At 50.3% G+C, this 4,748-nt stretch overlaps 1 pseudogene; it reads right to left on the bottom strand.

The window, feature by feature from the left end:
• Positions 1-320: 320 nt before the first annotated feature.
• On the bottom strand, positions 321-3,893 carry LOC119087725 (annotated as a pseudogene).
• Between the last annotated feature and the right edge of the window lie 855 nt (positions 3,894-4,748).

Here is a 4,748-nt window from a genome sequence, read left to right as displayed (position 1 = left end):
CAAAGGATCCCGTGGAATGTACTTTCCCAGAGTTGTTGTTGTTGGGTTGGGAAGCATGGGGTTCTGGGGTGCTCTTCTCACTCCAGAGTAGAATAAGATTCTCTCTCTTTTCTTCTCAGATTGAGCACATTAAAATGTCTGTCCTAGGAGCTCAATGTTGCTCAGGGGACAGAAGAGATGTGACAGATGTTTTCTCCTAGTGCTGGAACAATATCAAGACACGCTGTTGGACACAGAAGCCAGCATATCATGATTATGATCCCAGGACCATTGTTTTTATGTCACATTATGGAGACACATAGATCGATGTACCATCCACATCAGTCACACAGACTTTTCTGTGTCTCGTGCTGTGGCATGTTGGCACCATCTAAGGAGAAAGAACACACGAGATAAGACCTTACCAATGTGACTGTGGGATTGACAGGGGAGGCTTTCAGGAAACTTGCCCAAAGGATGTGCAAAAGGCTGCTTACCTGTGTAAGAACAAGCGACCTTAGGGATATGGCCCTCTGAGTGCAGACTTGGGCTGGCAAGAGGCAGGGCCCACAGCAGATTGCTGCCCCCTTATAAGGGTTTCTGGTTCAACATATCACGACACCTATCACTCCCTCACAGCGTGGCAGGTGGTGGTGAGTGTGGAATCCAGTTCCCTATGGGAATGGTGGCCTTGAAGGAGCAAGCATTGCGAGGCAGCAGGTGAGTATCTAGAGGGCAGAATTGGTGGAGAGAGAAGACTCAGCCAGCTCTGGAGTCACTCCTCAGTAGAGATTGTCCCAAGCTTTGCTCTGAGTTGGGTCTGAGGACTCAAGCAATGTAACTTGCTGTGATGACTTTTGGGGGTTCTTGTAAAAGGTTGGCAGGAGGCTGCCCTCTAGAGGAGTCCTACAGGGCTGCTTGCAGTCCACATCCTCAACCCGGGAACCCATCTTGGGGCAGGTGGGACAGGCTGACTAGAAATACTCTCCTTGGGGAGAGAAGTCTCACATCATGGAGAAGACCATGTTATCTGCCCAGAAACAGGGAGCAAAGGAGAGTCACTACCCAGAGGGCAATCTCTGATGCTTAGCCAGGCAGGGGAAGAGGGCAAGGGGCTATTGTTCCATGAGACAGCTTAGGGACCCTTTACACCTCAGCCCTCCCCTCTCAGCAAGACCCTGTGGAAAGCCTGTCCTTCCTGCCTGGGATTTTACCTGGAGAGATCTGTGCTGGGGTGGTCAGCTCTTCCTCTGCAGGAGGGGCCTGTGTCCACACTGCCTCCTGGACATCTGGCCTGGCTCCCTGTGGGGCTGTCCGATTCTCAGCCAGACCGGTCCCCAACCCGTGGCTCACAAGCCATGGAACTGGGGCTTGACCTCTTCAGGACTTCAAAATAGAAAGACACAGGAAGGAGACTCTTAGTGGCTTTGGAACACACAGGACTTACTGTGCTGGCCCTGCAGTGTCTAAGCTCCCCACTGGTCCTCCATGGGATCTTTGCCTCCTTTGGCCTTGCCCCGCCTCCTGCTCTCCCTGCTCTCATCAGCATCTCTGTGTCCACTTGTAGATCAAAAAGCCTAAGGTCACACTTGAGGGGATTCTCTGGGATTGGTCTCTCTGAAGTGACAGGTTGATAAGTTCACAAGTGTGCCATGAGTGGGCACAGGCATCATTTATCACAAAGGACAGGAGGAGAAGCACAAATAAAATGAAGTAAGTGCACCAACCTGGTTCTGGGGGTGACTCCATCATCCCTTCCCTTTGGAGCCAGGTTCTTGTGGGAGGCTCGGCCTCTCTCTGCAGGAGGCAGGCAGCAGCAACAGAGGTTTCTGAGGCAGTTCATAATTGTTTTCTTGACCCCCTTCCAGCTGTGACGCCTTCGGGTTTGCGATGAAGCTGGGCCTGCATCCTGGGGCTGGCCATGGGTGATGGCTGCTTCCTGGGTTATGGCCACATCCAGAGTGATAGCCTCTTCCTGAATGATGGTCTCAACCTGGGTCATGGTCGTTTCCTGGGTCCAAGTCACTTCTTGGGTGATGGCCTCCTCATGGGTCATGGTCTCTTTCTGGGCTTTGGTGGCTTCATGGGTGATGGCCTCATCCTGGGTTATGGTCGTTTCATGGGCCATGGTCTCTTCCTGGGTCTTGGTGGCTTCATGGGTGATGGCCTCATCCTGGGTCATGGTTGCTTCATGAGTTATAGCCTCATCCTGGGTCATGGTCTCTTCCTGCAATGTATCCCAAGGGGAGGAGCCTGTGGGGGTGAAATACTGAGATGCCTCCTGGGAGCTCCAGAGTTCCTCTTGTGGACTGCAGGAGGACATGTTGTTGTCTGTGTCACCTGGAGTCTCACTCTGGTGTGGCCTAGGAGAGGAGGTGTCCAGAAAGAGAGGTGGCTGGACACTGGCCAAGTGACAACCGAATGACCAGAACTCCGAATGTGTGAAATACTCAATGCTTTCCAGGCTGCTGCTTGTGAAGGAATCAGTCACAGGACAGAACAGGTGGGTTAGATAGGGAGGGTGCATCCTCTTTGGCTGGCAGCACAGGGCGGCAGGTATGCTGTGCCTTGTGCCACCCTGCCTGGCATTCTTCTCATCTCTCTCCTTGGTCTTAGATGGCAAGGTGAAGGTGGGGGGAGCAGGCTCGGTAGCTCTCCATAAGGACACAGGGAAAGTGTGACAATCTGCCAGGTTGAGGTCAAGGCCTGACCGCATGGCTCTCACTGGTTTCTCCTGGTGATGGTAGCAGTCTCCCTTGGGTGACTGGTGCTGTAGGTAAGTGTCCACCACCTGGTTGTATTTCTGGTCTCTTAGAGACTCAATGATTTCTTTGGATTTATATCCCGTGACTGTCATGGCCCTGACAATGCTAGGGCTGGGGGTGCCTGGGAGAGACTGGGTGGAGGTAGGCGGTGAATGTGCCTCACTGCTCTTGACCATGGGGTGCCTCATGATTTCGCCTATGGTGAGCCTCCTGTAGGGGTTTATAATCAGCAGTTTGAGGATAACATCATGAATATCAACGGAAACATGCGGAGGCACCCTGAAGTCTGCAGTGAGGATCTGCTGTATCACCCTCACAGAAGAGTAAGCTTTGGGGTTTATAATCAGCAGTTTGAGGATAACATCATGAATATCAACGGAAACATGCGGAGGCACCCTGAAGTCTGCAGTGAGGATCTGCTGTATCACCCTCACAGAAGAGTAAGCTTTGAAGGGAAGGCGCCCAGTCACCATGAAAAAAAGGAGCACACCTAAATTCCAAATATCAGTAGCACAGCCATCGTATGTCTCCTTTCCAAAGAGTTCTAGAGCACAGTAATTCAGAGTGCCACAAAACCCAATAAGCCTTTGCCCAGGGATGACCTTAGCAGAGAGGCCAAAATCACACAGTTTCGTATTACCCCTGTGGTCGAGGAGATGTTATTGGCCTTTATGTCTCTGTGGATTATAAATTTATCATGGCAATACTTCAGGGCATGCACTATCTGGGTAAACAGCCTTCGAACCTTGCTCTCCTCTAAGGCCCCCAGTTCCAGGACGTGATGGAGCAGGTCTCCCTCTGATGCATGCTCCATCACCAGGTAGGTGGTCTCTCTGGTCTGGACCACATGAAACAATTTAATTATGTTGGGATGGGCAAGGGATTTCATGATGCTGATTTCACTGTTGATAAGTGAAGCATAATTCTTCTGATTTCTAAGAATTTTTACCGCCACACAGGATATGGTGGGGATATGGAAGGCCAGTTTGACCTCTGAAAACTGTCCTTGACCCAGGGTCATCATCATCTTATAGTCATCAGTCAAGGTCTCCTCAGCAGAACAGCAGGCCTCCCCGCCCTGCTCCATGGTCGGGTCCTTGTTGATACAGCTAGAACCAAACTTACATTAGGGAATTTTAAACAGTCCAAATCAGGCCCAGACTGTTTATCAATACATATTCCTACATTCAAAAGGAAAAGAAAGTCAGAGATACTTCAGACAATCTAACAGGGACTCAATGCTCAGGAAGAGAAGAAAGCACCTTCCAAAGCAGCAGACAGCAGAATAAGACACAGATGGAGTTGGTCGGAATCCACCAGAAACAGAGAATAAAACAAGGGGTCACAGAAGCTAAGAGCCATTTCTTGGGAAGGATAATTATCCTCTTACATGAACTCAATTCTCACTGAGAGAGAAGGCACTAATAAAATCAGATGCAAGAGCACTTGATAAGACAACAGACACCCCCAAACCCAGAGTGCCTGGGTGGGCAGATGGCTCAGGAGTTCAGAAGTCCTGTATGTGGTTCTCAGGACCCAGGTCAGGCGGCTCACAACTACCCTAACTCCAGCTCTAGGTGAGCCTACACCTCTGGCCTCTGAGGGCATCCATACGATGCATGCATGTGCCCATGTGGGCAGACTCACACAGACACATGCACAGACACATGCACACTCGAGGGTGCCAACACGCACACTCACAGGTAGTACAAATAACTTAAAATACTGATGCTTTTTGTATGATTTCTTTTCCATGACCTAGAAGGTCAGAAGAGGGCATCAGATCCCCTAGAAGTGGAGTTTCAGGCAGTTAGGGTGGGTCATGGGAGTGCTGGGAGGCAAAGCCTAGGTCTTCTGTAAGAACAGTACATGCTCCTACCTGCTGGGCAATCTCTCAAACCTACCCCACCCCAAAATTAATGTTTGTTAAAACCAGAGGTTCCTTCGCATTGATTGGAAAATGTGGATGAAATTGAGAAACTTCTAGATACAAATTCAACTTGA

This window comes from Peromyscus leucopus, chromosome 3 (assembly GCF_004664715.2).
Source record: "Peromyscus leucopus breed LL Stock chromosome 3, UCI_PerLeu_2.1, whole genome shotgun sequence".
NCBI lineage: Eukaryota > Metazoa > Chordata > Mammalia > Rodentia > Cricetidae > Peromyscus > Peromyscus leucopus.
The sequence above is the reverse complement of the archived record's forward strand: the minus strand, read 5'-3'. Positions and strand labels throughout refer to the sequence as shown.